At 37.6% G+C, this 18,596-nt stretch overlaps 1 long non-coding RNA gene across 2 annotated transcripts in view; it reads right to left on the reverse strand.

Annotated features, from left to right (window-relative positions):
* Nucleotides 1–2,725: 2,725 nt before the first annotated feature.
* Nucleotides 2,726–18,596, reverse strand: part of LOC109559500 (uncharacterized) — a 53,200-nt gene continuing 37,329 nt past the window's right edge. Inside the window, exon 6 of one of the 2 annotated variants that reach the window (XR_011561421.1) lies at nt 2,726–4,519. This is a non-coding gene — a long non-coding RNA (uncharacterized lncRNA). Of the gene's footprint in view, nt 4,520–13,375; nt 14,585–18,596 lie in introns of those variants that run through there. The other variant, XR_011561424.1, reaches the window with a different exon arrangement.

Below are 18,596 nucleotides of genomic sequence, written 5' to 3' on the forward strand. Positions count from 1 at the left end.
CTTGAATTTCAGTGATTGGCTGATGATTGTATCACCATGGGAGAGCCATGCTCAGTTTTAGGCTAGTGCATAGAAGATGGAGACCTAGAAAGGAATGACTCCTTGATCAAAACAATCTTGAAGCCCACAGAAACCCTAGACTTTCTAGTTACATTAATCAATACATCCCTTTTATTTTTAAATTTGTTCTTAGAGTAAAGCCACTATAATAAAGAGACTAAAAAAAAAAGAAAAAAAACACAAAAATTTGTTGCTAAAATAGGATGGTAGTTTATTTCTTTCTTGTGTTATATTTTGATTTCACCACCTAAGGCTGACGAAGCAGTTCTGTTCCATGAGGCTATTTAGGACCAGGAAAGAACTCCCCATCTATTCCTTTGCTATCACTAGCATTACATTATTCTGGGGGGGGGATAGCTGAAGCTGGGTCACTGCCATGTCTATACCCCACCCTATATGAAGAGGTGAAGGAGAAGCTGGAGAAACATATCCCCAGTGTTTTTAAGGCCAAAGCCTAGAAATGGCAAACATTATTTCTATTTGCGTATTATTGGGCTAAATTTAATCACATGGCCCTACCAAACTGCGAAGCAGACTGGGCAATGTAGTCTCTAGCTGCCTTCCTAACTAGAACTTGATTACTAACAAAGAAGGGGGAAATAGATTTAGGAGACAACTAGCAGTATGTCACACAATTTACTTTTAATTTTCTGTTATTACATCAAAAGTTCTGAGATATCATGGACTTCCCTGGCAGTACAGTGGATAGGAATCCACCTGCCAATGCACATGGGTTCAATCCCTGATCTGGGAAGATCCCACATGTCATGGGGTCACTAAGCCTGTGTGTTGCAACCACTGAGCCCTCACAGTAGGGCCCACAAGCCACAGCTACTGAAGCTTGTGTGCCTAGAGCCCGTGCTCCACAAATGAAGCCACCACAATGAGAAACCCGCACACTACAGTGAAGAAGAGGTCCTGCTCACCACTCTACAGTCCATGTGCAACAATAAAGATTCAGTGGAGCCAAAAATAAATACATTCATTTTTGAAAAGTTCTGAGACATCATTATCATAGCATGAAAAATTCATGTTAACATTTTTATGTAATGAAGTAAATATTATAGAAACATAAAAGGCAAAGCATTTCCCCCCCTTCGATCTTGCCTTAAGGATAAAAATTACAATATGAAACTATTTGTAAGGCACACTTAAGCTATTAGAAGGTTCTTGGGGATGTCCAATAATTTTTATTTGATCCATTGTCTCACAATTTCCTCTAACCTGGTCCATTATCTGCTTTCATTCAGTCTTTTGCTTTATTTCAAAGTACAGAGTCCAAAATGGTCTTTTATTGAATATTTTGAGTTGTCTTGCTGAGCACATACAACACTAAAATTTTTTTGCATTAATCATTGCTTTTATTTGTTCAAATAAGGGTACAGGAAAAGTTAATGGAATTTATAGAAAGGTGCATCAACCAACCAAAACTTGTCAATATTTTTTACGCTCTGGGCCATCTATGTATAAGGGGCTCATTTTAGTCATATAACTTCACTTTAAAATTTCAATAGTGGAATGTTTTAGTTAAAACCTGAGGAAACAATATTACAATTTTACTTGAAAAACATTTACTTCCTTTTAAAAAATGGCAGCATCCAAGAGCTTACAAAGGTTTAAAGTGGACTTTATTTTTTAAGTTTATATATTTTTTAGAGTACTTTAGATTTACAGCAAATTTGAGAGGAAAGTACAGAGTTCCCATATACCCCTTGCTCCCACAAGTGCATGGCCTCCGTCTTTATCAATATCCCCCACCAAAGTGGTATATATGCTACAGTTAATTAATCTGCGTTTGACACATCATAGGCACCCAAAGTCCATGGTTTATATTAGGATTCACTCTTGGTGTTGTACATTCTGTGGGTTTCAGCATATGTGTAATGACGAGTATCTACTATTACAATATCATACAGAATAGTTCCACTGCCCTAAAAATCCTTTAAGCTCCTCTTGTTCATCTCTACCAACCTCCTGCTACTGGCAGCCAGTGATCTTTTTACTGTCTACATAATTTTGCCTTTTCCAGAATGTCATATAACTGGCATCATACAGTATGTGAGCCCTTTTCAAGCTTCTTTCACGTAGTAACGTGAATTTCAGTTTCCTTGACATCAGGAGATCTCAAATATAGCATCCTTCTTCTTTAATAGTCCAGCTAAAAGTTTTCATATTAAGTAACTTTTGTTTTCCCATTTAAAATATTCTGATTCCACATTAGATCTAAAGTGAGACTGTTAAAAGCTTTGGTTATTGATTACTGAAGTTTCCCAAGTAGCCTGTTTTTACCCTATTGACCTCCAATATTTTGTTTTCATAACTAGTATCAAAAATTTATTTTCCTACTAATGGGATTTCCCATGTAACATCACTTCTTTCCCTTTTCAAATCCTATGGTTTGTAGATACAAACATACACATATATTTATTTACAAATATGTATATGTTTTGAAATTTTAAGATTTTCGTATATTTAAAAGTGACAAGATGTTTTCTTTTACCCAACACCTCTTTAACAATTAGGTCTATGGCTATTACCTTTTTTAGTCATCTTCTGAAAAGTTATTTTTAAAAAGAATTATTAGTGTACCAATACACCAATAAGATGAATTATGGCAATAAGCAATACTTATATTATTTGTTAAAGAAAAATTTAATAAAGAATCATAATTATAAATCAATCTTTTATTTGTTTAACTCATACCATTTAATGATTGTATTGTATATTGTACTGGCATGTCACTAAATTTAATTCATATTGATTAACATAAAGGTAAAGAAGTAGAACTATAAAAGAAAATATTTATATTCTTTGTCTGAATTCCAGGTTGAGACATCCATTGCATGTCATGTATTATTTAAGTTTCCAATCTGAAATCATAACATAACATAATTTTATGTCTGGGAAATTGCAGAGGTTTGAAGAAAAATATATTTCTTTTTCAGTTGTTTTCCTACATTGACATGTGATTCTTAAATTCTTATTACATTCTGAAAGAGATTTATTCATCTGTAAAATAGTTCAAAAATACACTTGCATTTTACAAATTCTCTATTGCGATATCAGTGACAGATACATTAAACATTGGTCAACAGGTTCAGTGGTCTTCAGAGTAGGGCACCTGCACACCTAAATCACTATGCAAATTGACCCAGTGGTGTTAGGGAAGAAAATGTTAGAACATACATTCTTGTTAACTTTTGAAAATCTGATCCATTTAACATGGCTATTTTTATGAATGATTATATATAATATTTGTACAGGAACACATGTATGTTATTTATAAATAAATAATAGATTTAGCACTTCTTTTTTTCCTAATAGTATTGCCCAACTTAAAAATTTTGTAGATGCTGACTCTAGATATAAACATTATTGTTCTCTTTTGTATGGCTCATACCTCATATAGTGCTTGACACAGAGTAGAGATGCTCAGTAAACATTTGTAAATGCATAATTAATCAGAATGGGTAGAGAAGAGCTCCATGCATTATTTAAACCTGGGAGTGCCATGGAAACAGGCCCAATATATAAATAGGCAGAGTAAATGTTTTCCAGACTCTTTTTAGGACACATAGACTGAGTGGTTGCTGTGATACTGGATTGTTCCGGGAAGCACAGAGCCTTCTGAAATACATTCCTCCCTTTTTTTTAAACTTTCTGTAGAATTAGAACAAAAGCAAATCAACATAAGTGGTTGATAGGCTAGAATTCCATTTGAACTTAATGAAGAGGGGATTAGGGAAGAATTTACTATTGACTCTAAAAATATGGAATGGGAGCAAAATGAGGTACTGATACAGATACTTACAAAGCCATAACTTCTGCTAATGTTCAAAGCCCAAACTTTAAGAAGGAATATAATTTAAATTTGTCATGTATTTATATCTTTAAGTTTACATAGGTTTCTTAGAGTCTTTAAAATTAAGGAGAAACAGAAATTCAGGAGAGGATTCTTTTCAAAAAGGAATGAGTGCTTAGCTTCTCATACAGAAATGATAGCCCTATTGTTTAGGAGGGAATGGTAGTATTTCTGCAGTGTGGGCCTCAGCAAGGTGTAGGAAAGGAAGAAAATAAGATTACTTTTGTACAGTTGAACTTGGCGATCAAAGCAGACTATGTATGCAAAGTAACTAGAAAGATAAGAGTCTTGGCTGCATGAATTACCATGTCCAAAGGAAGACTTGCCGATAAGGTGGGATACTCAGTCAACGAGCACCTGCCTACCTAGTAGCTGGGCTTTATAGTATTTGATCTCCAATGAGTCTTGGTGTAGTTATGGATGCAGAGAATGATATCAGTGAACTTTAAAGGGGATTTTTTGCTTTTGTTTTTTTAAAGCAAGACCATATTCCTTCTGAAGTTCAAGTTAGTGTTTCTGCTTGATCTGATTTCATTCCAACAGAGGACCTTCTGAACAAATGGCCTTTTTCTGATTTGGCTGCTCACAAGGGCTCACCTACAAGGAGAAAAATATACTGATGATATGAATTTGGGTTTTTCCTGATTCTTATGACAGTGGTTTCTTAAAGTGAACCAATTAAGTGGTTTCTGATGATGTTTGGGGTCCAAGCTGAGAAGGTGACCATGCTGAAGAGGCTGGCACTCCAATCTATGAGAGTTTTTGTCATGCATGAACTGGTGTTTTCTTCTAGTTCAAATTCACCTTAGGAACCATGAACCTTGCCCAGGTCTTATCATTCTTGATGAGGATAAAAGTGAAGTAATTGGCATTACAAAATGGCCTGAATCATTGGCAGTCCAATGAACTAGCCTTTGCTTAAAGAACTTAGTTTGGCTACTTCTTCTCTGTTCTCTCTCCTGTACCCAAAAAGGAATTTGAACACAAAGCACAGAGTCCTTTCACTTCTGTGTAAAAGAACAAAGAAACTACAAAAATAGAATTATTGAATAACTTGGACATTTTTTTGAATTTTCTTAAAAGGGCTGCACAGTAATTTTTCACTATTCAGCATACAGCAAACAACCCTCCCTACCCCCCAACATCCCTCCCCCAAACACAAAGACACAAATATTAGCAGCTCTTCTTTTCCAGGCTTTCATTGTTGAGCAGCTATTTAAAAATGAGTCTCTTTCCCCATACCTTCTCTTTCCAAGTAGTTCTCTCTATCACCCACATACCCTGCACTTAACCCTCTGCCTAGACCCCTCCAAAATCCTGCTTGACATCTGGTTTGCCGTCCCCCCAAAATAAGGGATAATTTCTTATTTTAGCATAGGCATAAATTCTTTAAAAATATGAAAATAGCATATTGGGAGAAAATGATTACTCAGACCTTTGAATTAGGTAATAAATGACCTTATCACAGCTATAAAAGAAAGAGTTTTGAAAAGAATTCCAGGAATATTTGGAAGTATCTACTAATGAAGAAATAAAAGAAATGCATTTATTTTTAATATTACAGAGCCAATTGCTAGAAAAACCTTCCTAATCTCAAACTATTATCCAGGTTACTGTATTTAAAAAAAATAAATTGGTGGTCTTTTATTTTTCTGTTATTATAACCATACTATAAATTCATTGTATGGATTTCTTTTTTCCCCAGCTTTATTGAGATATGATTGACATCTGTATTGATTTGATACATGTATATATATTGCAAAATTATTATCCCATAGCATTAGCTAACACCATCACATTACATAATTGCTACTTCTTTTTTTGTGGTGAGAATATTTGAGATTTACTCCCTTGAAAGAAAATTGAAAGTGTTAATCACTCAGTTGTGTCCAACCTTTTGCAAACCCACAGACTATAGCCCACCAGGCTCCTCTGTCCATGAAATTCTCTAGGCAAGAATATTGGGATGGTAGCTATTCTCTTCTCCAGGGGATCTTCCTGACCCAGGAACTGAATTCAGGTCTCCTGCATTGCAGGCAGATTTTTAAAGGTCCTTGTATGTTGTTTTTATCGTATTTTAAGGAAAACCACTTGGCTAGACTTGGCCCTATGTCAAGCCACGTGATGTTACTTTTCTTTGAACTTAATTTTCTTCATCTGTAATGTAGAATTAATATTTGCCCTGCTACAAGATTAAATTATATTATAAATATCTGTGTAATGAGGAAAATTTTAACAACTGGCACCATGGTCCTTCCTAGGGAGAAAGTTAGGGGACAATTGTATATATGCTAGAACGTAAGGTGAGAGTTTTGGTTTTTTTGCCTTTGAGACTGTTTATCCCTCCCATAGAGATAACAAATCTTAAATTCAAATCTTATGAGACATTATTTCAGACGTTTCATGTTGGACGACTAACAATTGTTTGGGGAAGACCTGCCTGATACTGCTTCAATCAATGTTAATTTCAGTTGTTTATCAAGGTCACTCAAGAGACTCAGTTACAAAAAAAAAGGCAAAGAAATTTAACCCAGCTGTAATCATTATTCCCCAGGACAATCTCTCAATTGCAAGTGTTGAATGTCATTGTGAATAAGACTTAAAGGTCACTTTAAAAAGCAATAAATTAAGTGGTTACATTATGGAGAACACAAATAACAGGTTGATTCTTATGGTTTGGGATAAAATTTCAGTGCCAGCAGGCTGACTGGGTTAAATATGGTGTGTTTGTTGGCCGCTCAGTTGTGTCCAACTCTTTGCACCCTGTGTCCTTCAAATTAGTTAGAAAGAAATGAGCTTAGTGAGTTTTAGAAAGCTGTGTTGGGTGACTCAACAATGGTTCTATTGGTGGCAAAGACACCATGTCAAATATGAAGAATTTGTCTCCCCAAGTCCTGTGGAGCTCCTGTACTTAAGTCCCATGGGCCTTCAAAGCCAACAGCTTTGGGGATTCCTCCTCCTGATGCCAGACCTTTAGGTTGGGGAACCTGACAGTCTCGGAACTCTCACTTTGGTGGGAGAAACTCTGCAATCTGTTCAATAAGTGGTGCCAGGAAAACTACAACTACATGTAAAAGGATGAAATTAGAACACCCCCTAACACCATACGCAAAAATATACTTGAAATGGATCAAAGAACTAAATATAAAGCTGGGTACTATAAACCTTAGAGGAAAAAGTAGGCAGAACAGTCTTCAAATAAATCCTAGCAATATCTTTTTGGATCCATCTCCTAGAGTAATAAAAATAAAAGCAAAAATAAATAAGTGTAACCTAATTAAACTTAAAAGCTCCTGCACAGCAAAGGAAGCCATAAACAAAATGAAAAGATGGCACACAGGATGGGAGAAAATATGTGCAAAAGAAGCAAATGACAAGGGATTAATCTCCAAAATATAGAATCAGCTCATGCAGATCTACATCAAAAAATAAATAAATAAAGGTCAATCAAAAAATGGGCAGGAGATCTAAATAGATATTTCTCCAAAGAGGACATTCAGACAGCCATAAAGCACATTAAAAGATGCCCAACATCACTAATTATCAGAGAATGCAAATCAAAGTTGCAAAGACATATCACCTCACACTGGTTAGAATGGCCATCATCAAAAAGTCTACAAACAAGAAATGCTGGAGAAGATATGGAGAAAAAAGAGAACCCTCCTACACAATGGGAGCAAATGTTAATTGGTTCAACCACAATGGAGAACAGTATGGAGATTCCTAAAAAAACAAAAATAGAACTACTATATGATCTAGCTGGGCATATATCCAGAGAGAATCATACTTTGAAAAGATACATGCATCCCAATGTTCATTGCAGCACTATTTACAATAACCAGGACATGGAGGCAATGTAAATGTCCATTGACAGATGAATGGTTGAAGAAGGTGTGGAACATATATGCTATGGAATATTACTCAGCCATGAAAAGAATGAGATAATGTCCTTTGTAGCAACATGGATAGACCTAGAAATTATCATACCAAGTGAAATAAGTTAGAGAAAGAATCATGTTATTACTCATATGTAGAATCTAATTTTAAAAAACAAGCTTATTTACAAAACAGAAATAGATTTGCAGATATCAAAAACAAACATGGTTATGAAAGGAGAAACACTGGTGGGAGGGATAAATCAGAAGTTTGGAATGAACATACACACTACTGTAGATAAGATAGATAACCAACAAGGACCAACTGTGTAGTACAGGGGATTCTACTAAATATTATGTGATAAGCTGTATGAAAAAATAGTCTAAAAAAGAATGAATATGTGTACATGTATAACTGAATCACTTTGCTGTACACCTGAAACTAACCCAACACTGTAAATCAACTATACTCCAATTTTAAAAAGCAATATAGGTCTCTATAATGGATTCTTTTAAGTATGATTGTGTGATTAAATTGATAAGCTCAAAACTGTAAGTAGACATTTGACTATTTGTTCTATATCAATAATTTATATACATGTTTAAGTTGGCTAAAACTTCTTAAAGAGGATCTTCTCTTTTGGAAAATACATTCTTGGTCTCTTATATTCAGGCATATTTAGTATATTGATGAGCATCTTGTTGTAGAAATTGTGACTCTAGAGATGGAGAGACAAATTTGTTTACCCCTGAGGCAGGTAGAGATAGAACCTTCTGAAAGTATGGGCCAAGAATCTCCATGAGGAGAAGGGCCAGAGCACATTCCCCATGATGGAGAGACTGAAGGATAGGGAAAAAGCAGAAAGGAATATGTTCATCTGAAATTACCTGTGTGCTGAAAGATAAGCCCTTCCAAGTCTTCCATCAGACATAATCTTCAGAAAATTCTGTATACTTTGACAAGCTTTTGGAGAGCAGAATTTTCTGGGGAACTTGAGAAGGGGGATGTTTTGCATCTGAGTTAACACTGGAGCTAGGTCAGAAGGAGCCTGGTGGCCAAACTGACCTTAAGAATACAGAATATTCTCTATCCTCTCACCTTGTACTTGTGTAAAACTTGAGGAAGGCTCAGAGACTTCACCAAGCTGAAGTCAGTTCAGCCTCTCCCAGACTACATGGGAAGGGGACCCAGATGATATGTAGGCCATAAGCATGAGAGTTGGCAACACTAATTCACTTCATAAAGTTAAGAGCATATTATTATCTAATGTAATTACTATTGCCTTCTACCCAGTAACTTGTAATTACTCAGCCATAAAAAAGGAAAAATTTGAGTCAGTTGAAATGAAGTGGGTGAACCTAGAACTTATTATACAGAATGAAGTAAGAATGAGAAAAATAAATATAGTATATTAACACTATTAACAGACTATTAATCTGTTAGTATTAACAGATTCTATATATCTGGAATCTACAAAAATGGTACTGATGAACCTATTGGCAGGGCAGGAATAGACATAGATGTGGAAGAAGCTCTTGTGAACACAGAAGGGGAAGAAGAGGGTGGGATGAATCGAGAGAGTAGCACTGACATATATACACCATCATGTATAAAGTAGATAGCTAATGGGAACTTGCTATATAACAGAAGGAGCCCTGTGCTCTGTGATGTGCTAGAGAGCTGTGATGGGGTGGAGGTGGGAGGGAGGCTCAAGAGGGAGGAGATATACATATATATATGGCTTATTTGCATTGTCCTATAGCAGAAACCAACACAGCAGGGCAAAGCAATTACCCTGCAATTAAAAAAAAATTAACTATGTTTGATAAAAATACAGTGCAATATGTTCAATATGTTAACTTTGTGTAATTTTATAACTCATATTAATTTTATCTTATCTCATTTGAGCCCTATTTTTTAAAAAGAATATTTGAGTAATTATTAATTTGGAAATAAGTACTTTATGAAATAAATTATGGACCTAACAGAAGCAGAGATATTAAGAAGATGTGGCAAAATAAACAGAAGAACTATACAAAAAAGATCTTCATGACCCAGAAAACAATGATGGTGTGATTGCTTATCTAGAGCCAGACATTCTGGAATGCAAAGTCAAGTGGGTCCAGTTGAGCTATTTCAAATTCTAAATGCTATGAAAGTGCTGCACTTAATATGCAAGCAAATTTGGAAAAATCAGCAGTGGCCACAGGACTGGAAAAGGTCAGTTTTCATTCCAATCTCAAAGAATGTTCAAACTACCACACAGTTGCACTCATCTCACATGCTAGCAAAGTAATGCTCAAAATTCTCCAAGCCAGGCTTCAATAGTGCATGAGCCGTGAACTTCCAGATATTCAAGCTGGGTTTAGAAAAGGCAGAGGAGCCAGAGATCAAATTGCCAACATCTGTTGGATCATCGAAAAAGCATGAGAGTTCCAGAAAAATATCTATTTCTACTTTATTGACTACACCAAATCCTTTGACTGTGTGGATCACAACAAACTGTAGAAAATTCTGAAAGAGATGGAAATACCAGACCACCTGACCTGCCTCCTGAGAAATCTGTATGCAGGTCAGGAAGCAACAGCTAGAACTGGACATGGAACAACAGACTGGTTCCAAATCAGTAAAGGAGTATGTTAAGGCTGTATACTGTCACCCTGCTTATTTAATTTATATGCAGAGTACATCATGTGAAATGCCTTGCTGGATGAAACACAAGGTGGAATCAAGATTGCCGGGAGAAATATCAATAAACTCAGATATGCAGATGACACCACCCGTATGGCAGAAAGCAAAGAAGAACTAAAGAGCCTCTTGATGAAAGTAAAAGAGGAGAATGAAAAACTTGGCTTAAAACTCAACATTTGGAAAACAAAGATCATGGCATCTGGTCCCATCACTTCATGGCAAATAGATGGGGAAACAATGGAAGCAGTGAGAGACTTTATTTTGGGGGGCTCCAAAATCACTGCAAATGGTGATTGAAGCCATGAAATTTAAAGACACTTGCTCCTTGGAAGAAAAGCTATGGCAAACTTAGACAGCATATTCAAAAGCAGAGACATTACTTTGCCAACAAAGGTCCATCTAGTCAAAACTATGGTTTTTTCAGTAGTCATGTATGGATGTGAGTGTTGGACCATAAAGAAAGCTGAGTACCAAAGGATTGATGCCTTTGAAATGTGGTGTTCGAGAAGACTCTTACGAGTCCCTTGGACTGCAAGGAAATCCAACCAATCAATCCTAAAGGAAATCAGTCCTTAATATTCATTGGAAGGATTGATGCTGAAGCTGAAACTCCAATACTTTGGCCACCTGATTTGAATAACTGACTCATTTGAAAAGACCCTGATGCTGGGAAAGATAGAAGGCAGGAGGAGACAGGGACAACAGAGGATGAGATGGTTGGATGGCATCATCGACTCAAAGGACATGAGTTTGAGTAAGCTCCCGGAGTTGGTGATGAACAGGGAGGCCTGACATGCTGCAGTCCATGGGGTCGCAAAGAGTTGGACATGATTGAGCGACTGAACTGAACTGAACTGAATGAAGCAACTTTATTCAAAACCTTGACTGATGACTGTGTCTTGAATTTCAGACTTTTTATCTATTGCTATTAAAAAGAGTTTATTATTTGAGGCCTTGGCACAGAGAAGGGACTCTTCCCTAATCTTTAGCCAAATATCGCCTTAAGAGATTCTGGGGGAAAGAGAAGAAGTTGGGGCAGAGAAGGAAAGTGGAGAAAGAGAATAGAAAGAAGAAGAGGGGACAGAGAAAAGGAAGGGTGGGGAATAAAAAATTTGGGGGGAAATTTTCCAGCTCTTTGGGACTAATGGGCTAAACTGCTTCAGTTGCCTGTTAGAGGTGAGTGGCCTGCTTGACTACAACTCTACTTTATAATGTCAGCTGTGCTTTGTTAAAGGAAGCCCTACTCAACTAAGACAAAAAAGGGCAAAACATATGCCTGTTTCAGTTTTCCAAAGAATAACATTGACTTCCATGCACGTATCATCAGACATTTTGCAAAGGTCATCACAACCAGTATAAAATTAGATCCTAACTGAAGACTTACCTGGTACATCATGATAGTCATTTTTACAAACTGGGAAAGCAGAAGAAGGAAGGTGATTTGTGCAGTGTGACACGGGGTGATTTTGTGTGCATGTGTGTGTGTGTGTGTGTGTGGTTTAACACAATAAAAATTAATTTCTTGTTCCTACAAAGTCCATTATAGGTTGGGGGACTCTCTAGAACAGATACCTCTCCCCAGTGTGGGGGCTTGACATTGCAGACTGTTCAGACTTGTGGCTTCTCTCTCTGTATGTGTAAGTTCAGATGTTTGAACTTGAACCCAGACCACTGTTCCTTGTAAAACCCTAAACTTCTCTCATAACAGCCAGTCTTCACACCATGATGTCATCTGAAAATCTAATAAGAAGGTTTTAACATCTTCATGAAAAATCAATAAAAGTATTTAAAGGGCAATTGTTAGACATATCTTCTAAAGATGACATATGGATTTCATCTTGCAAGCCAACTATGATCGTTTGGGAGGGGCTGCCAATCCTGTGTATTGACGAGGATTCTGAGGTCATATTAGGAAAGAAAACCAAAATTAACAATGTTAGCTACAGGCACAGGAAGTGGGGTGTACAGCACGTGAACTCAGGATGACAAATGCTACTCCAGCCCTGAGAACAGTATGGGGTCCTCTTGGTTGAACAAAAGAGTTTTCCAGTGGGAAGAATGAAAATATAAACAAGGTTAGCCAAAGACATTTTTAAAAATTCTGCTTTGAGTTTCTTCTCTCTGGTTGCCTCTCTCTGACCTTATTCTCTGTCAGTATGGAAAGTTGGAACCTCAAAATTAAATTCTAAAATATATTCCTCACATGAAGCTTTATGTATGTGGAAGATAATGAGTATCTGAAGGATAAGGTCTTCAAGATTTTACAGTAAATGCATAAGGATTGATAAGGAGAAGCAAAATTTGTTCAAGAACATTCCTAGCAACTGTTTCACGGTTGGTAGAACAACTGGATATATAATCAGGGAGTATACAACTTTGATTATAGTGGATTACACCAAGAGACATAATAATACTGCTATAATTACATATCAGTAGTTAGGCCTCAAATTCTTTTTTTAGAAAATAGCTATGAGTTTTGTAAAGCTACAAGTTTTACATAAATAGATCCAAGATAACAAGAAACAAAAGGATCAGAGTAAAAATCCTTTGTGACTAAGAATGTGGCATACTGTCCCTCCCCACTCCTCCATCTTAAACCTCCTCAAAAATAAGTCCTTCCTACACAGGACAGTAAACAGCAAAGCATATTTAGTTTTTAACTTAATTGTTTTTCAAGCATAAGATAGATGTCTGCTTTCAAAACAGATACATGCTTAAAATGATTTAAGAAGTTAAATAGCTCAAAAGAGACTGACCAATTTAGCAATATTTACTAACAAATAACTTCATATAACTGCTTTCCTTATGGAAGCTTATAAAATGCCACTTTATAAGAATGATGGAAGTTTTTTATTGCTATGGAAATAAGAAACATATAAAGATCACTTTAGAATAAAATCAGAATATGTTTTAATTCAATATTATTAACTTTTAAAAAGTTATGATTCTTAAAGCTAAAGTTTTTTCCAATTTTAAAGTGATTTTTCTAAAGATATCTGAGCTATGGGCGAGATGATTGCTTCTTCTAGTATTTATGTTTCTTAGAAAACCTCTCTAGTAACATAAATAATAAAATCGACTTCTAACATGGTTCTTTGTAAAATAAAGTTAATAACTAAATTATAAAATTATATACAGAAAAATTGAGCAACTATGTGACTCTAGCAAAAACAGTCACATTTCATGTAAAGATGAAGGGAGGAGGATTCAGACTGACTCAGTGACAGGCCTGACTCACTAAAAACATGGAACTTTCCTTTTTTCACAAAGTTCAGTTCAGTTCAGTCACTCGGTCATGCCCGACTCTTTGAGACCCCAAGGACTGCAGACCACCAGGCCTCCCTGTCCAACACCAACTCCTGGAGCTTACTCAAACTCATGTCCATTGATTCGGTGATGCCATCCAATCATCTCATCCTCCGTTGTCCCCTTTTCCTCCCACCTTCAATCTTTCCCAGCATCAGGGTCTTTTCAAATAAGTCAGTTTTTTGAATCAGGTGGCCAAAGTATTGGAGTTTCAGCTTCAGCCTTCCAATGAATCAGTCCTTCCAATGAATATTCAGGACTGATTTCCTTTAGGATGGACTGGTTGGATCTCCTTGCTGTCCAAGGGACTCTCAAGAGTCTTCTCCAACACCACAGTTCAAAACATCAATTCTTCGGTGCTCAGCGTTCTTTATAGTCCAACTCTCACATCCATACATGACTATTGGAAAAATCATAGCTTTGACTAACTATGTAATATCTCTGCTTTTAAAGTAATGTCTCTGCTTTTTAATATGCTGTCCAGGTTGGTTACAACTTTTCTTCCAAGGAGCAAGCATCTTTTAAATTACATGGCTGCAGTCACCATCTGCAGTGATTCTGGAGCCAAAAAGAATAAATTCTGCCACTGTTTTCACTGTTTCCCAATCTATTTGCCATGAAGTGATGGGACCAGATGCCATGATCTTAGTTTTCTGAATGTTGAGTTTTAAGCCAACTTTTTCACTCTCTTCTTTCACTTTCATCAAGAGGCTCTTTAGTGTCTCTTTCTTTGAGTTCTGCCATAAGTGTGGTGTCATCTGAATATCTGAGGTTACTGATATTCATCTACTGAAAAAAAAAAAAGTGAGGTAATAGTCAGATGTTACCTGCACTGGTTTAAATGCAAAGTCCCCCACTGCAAGGTTAGTGCCAGTTCTGGCCACAGAAATTTATCAGTACTAACACTCAAAAGCTATCTACTGTCAGTAAGAGTCACCTTAGCTTTCCAGCCCGTATTTGGTCAGGCTAATCTGCGTATATCCAATAATACCAAGAGTGTGAAGAACAATAAATTCTGGTGAAATAGTCATAGAATAGGAGCACTTTACTACAGAGAGCAGAACCCCAGGCTTCTATGGCTGGATGGCCTTGCTCCCACAGCAGGGAGCCATTGCTCTCTTTTCTCCACACAAAAGTTGAGGCTCTAGCCAGAGATGTGGATTCCTTGACTCTCACAATGCAATTTTCTCTCTAACAGCAGCCCAGACAGTTTCATGGGAGAGAGGAAGCTTTCATACCTACAAGGCAACCAATGGAACAATGCAGGTATCCACCTAGAAACCTCACCCGTCAGGAATGTATGTGTGAGGGAGGAAGTTGCATGTATTAATGGAAATGGCTCTACATTTGTAATTCTGTAACAACTGTAAGAGAATTATATTCCACTTAGTACATCAAGGTCGTGGATGTTATACTGCCACTGTCTATCTGACCCACCAGAAGCTTTTAGGCAATAGTTTCAATCTCTCAGTACTTTGGAGTTCTTTTCCAGAAAGTCCCCCACTCCAAGGTTAGACTCTTCTGGAAATGAGAAGATCCCCAGTGATTATATTAACTATGGCAAGTGCCGCTCACCCCAAGTCCCAGTCCTGTGAGGCAAACAGGCCCACTCTGATGGATCTGGGGAGACCCACTCTGGCTGATTCTGACAACTGTAGGACTGAACAGGGGCGTTAGGAACTTTCATCTTGCCTGTGGTGGGCGGAGTGGGAATAGACATAGTTTTCGGTTTAGTATTCAGCAAATCTTGGGCCTCCATGTATTGAAAGCGCTGGTCTTCCATGCCGATCAGTCCCTGCAGTGAGGGTCTGGTCAGTCTACTACTTCTGCCTCAATTTTCTGTCCAGCATTCCAATTCTCTGGAGAATTATTTACTCTAGTACAGCCCTTAAACCTGAGCAGAAAAGGCCCCCATCCTGAGCCTTGAACTTTGGGTAGCCTGCGTATCAGAAATATCAAATTGCAAAGATTATGAGAATGTTATTTTGGATGCTTGGTGATGATAGAACAAATGGGAATTATAAGAGAGGAATTTATGAACTGAACTGGGCATTCATCCAGCCCAGAAGATACAGCGCTGAGAACCCTCATTTGTGAATGTGATGGTGAGAGTGGGAAGGGGTGGATAGAATAAGATCACAGCCTCTGCCCTGGAGAAGCAGGGAGAGGGAGTAGTTGCTCTTATTTGAAGCTGGCCACTATTTATTCAAAGTGACACCTATGCAAACTGGATTCCAAAGATAACAGTACTCCCTTCTTTTTTGGGAAATGTTAAAAATTCTACGAAGGAAAAAGTTCATTTGGGAAGGAGAACTTACTCCCTTCAATATTTTGGGGATTTTTTCTGTATCATTGGGCTAAGGCTCAGTTTCTGCCCTGCCCTGCCTCACCCCAGTTAATCTGTGCTTGACCAGGAGACAGGCTTTATCCTTCAGCCATCAAGGCTTCAAGGCATTACCTGGGATACCAGTGGGAGAGGAGGTGCCTTGGAAAAGAATGTGGGCCACACACTACACTTTTGCCAGGCCCTCGTGCTGGGTAACATGATGGGGATTGAAATCTGCTTCTGAGAATCAGGTCATGGTCTGGAGTCTGACTCAATAAACTGACTACCTGGAAGAACAATGCTACTGCCTGGTCTTCTGGGTTTGAGTTGTTGCTGCCTAGGGACTTCTGTTGCTATGCCCGTCCTCCCTAGAAACCTCAGTATCTCAACATCAGCAGCACAACTATCTTGGATAACTTAGCCTGAGCTAATCCCCAGTTTGCCTTGGGATGTTGGATATTAAGCAAAATCAATTCTCCCTTAATCCTATTTCCTTCTAGGCCTGACTCCCTGGTAAACAAGATTTCAGGCCATGTGAAAAAAGATTTCAAAAACTGTGGGTTAGTCACTGTGGTTCATTTTCTAGGGCTGCCATAGCAAACTACCACAGACTGGGTAGCTTAAAAAAGAGAGATTTATTTTCTCACAATTTTGGAGGCTAACAGTTCAAGTTAAAGGAATTGGCAGGGTTGGTTTTTTTCCTGAGCCCTCTCTCCTTGACTTGCAGGTTACTGTCTTCTCACAATGTCTTTCCTCTGTGGGCACATGTACCTGGTAGCTCTCTTCTCTTACAAAGACAGCAGTCAGATTGGATTAGCATCCACCCTAATGATTTAATTTTCACTTAATTATTTCTTTAAATTACTCCTTTTTTTCTGCCTCACTATTGCAGCTGGGACATCTCATTTCATCTCTTGCCCTCAGATTGAGATTTATACCATTGGCTTCCCTGCTTCTTAAGTCTTCAGACTCAGACTAAACTATACTGCCAGCTTAGGTCTCTAGCTTTCGAACAGCAGACGTGGGATTTCTCATCCTCTATAATCACATGAGCCAGTTCCTCTTAGTAAATCTCTCTCTGTGTGTATATATATAGGAAATATATATTGAAAATTGATTCTATGAAATCAGAGTGTTTCAAATACCTAAAAGTGTGGACACAGCTTTGGAACTGCATAGTGGGTACAGGCTGAAAGAGTTTTGAAGTTCATGTTATATAATGGCTACATTTTGAATGGATCATTAAAGGTCATTTTGGTGAGAGCTTAGAAAGGAAAGAATAGAGCTGTAAAGAAAACTTCAGTCATCTTAGAGAATACCTGAGTAATGCTTAACAAAATATTGGCAGAGACATGGATGGTAAAGACCATTGTGGTGAGATATCAGATGGACATGAAGAACATGTTATTAGAAACTGGAGAAAAGATAATCCTTATTATAAAATGGCAAAGAACTTGACTGATTTGTATTCATGTTGTAGTGTTTTATAGAATATAGAACTTGTGAACAGTGAAACTTGATATTTTGCTGAGGAGATCTCTAAGGAAAATGTTAAAGGTTCTTTCCGTCTGCTTACAGGAAGATGTGACAAGAGATAAATCTTTTATTTAAAAAATAGAATTGTTAAGCAAAAAAGAATTGGAACTTAAAGACTTGGAAAATTCTCAGCCTATCAATACTGCAAAAATGAGAACGTGTATTCTAAAGAGAACATTAAGGGCACAGCCAAGAGATAATTTGATAAGCAGATTAATGTGGATATGAATCATGGACCTAAAGGACCATCTCAGCAGAAGCCAGACACTCTTGTCCAAGACAGGGGAAGAATGATACCCTGTCTTCCCAAAGTGATGCAGATATCATCAGGATTGTCACTTCCACCACAGGCCCAGAGTGAAAGGGGCTGCGGGGCAGAATGGTTTCAAAAGGTGAGTCTGCCTCTCCAGTTCAGATAGTCTAGAGTGTCCTTGTCCAGAGCCTCTGTGATAGGGCCCCAGTAGAGCTGCAGCAGGGGCAGGGCCACTGCAGACAGCATGGCGTGAACAGCACCCCACTGAGTCATGGGGTGATATTGTTACTGCAGTGGGACCAGAGGGCAGAACCTTGAGCCAAAGAGGATTATTCCTGAGCCTCAAGGCTTAATATTACTGCCAGGTTAGGTTTTGGATTTGAAACCACTAGTCCTTAAGGTCCATGTAGTCAAAGCTATGGTTTTTCCAGTAGTCATGTACAAATGTGAAAGTTGGACCATAAAGAAGGCTGAGTGTCAAATAATTGATGTTTTCAAACTGTGATGCTGGAGAAGACTCTTGAGAGTCCCTTGGACAGCAGAGAGATCAAACCAGTCAATCGTATTTAGGAAGTCAATCCTGAATATTCATTGGAAGGGCTGATGCTGAAGCTGAAACTTTAATACTTTGGCCTCCTGATGCAAACAGCTGACTCACTGGAAAAGACCCTGATGCTGGGAAAGAT

This window comes from Bos indicus, chromosome 1 (genome assembly GCF_029378745.1).
Source record: "Bos indicus isolate NIAB-ARS_2022 breed Sahiwal x Tharparkar chromosome 1, NIAB-ARS_B.indTharparkar_mat_pri_1.0, whole genome shotgun sequence".
In the NCBI taxonomy this organism is placed as follows: domain Eukaryota; kingdom Metazoa; phylum Chordata; class Mammalia; order Artiodactyla; family Bovidae; genus Bos; species Bos indicus.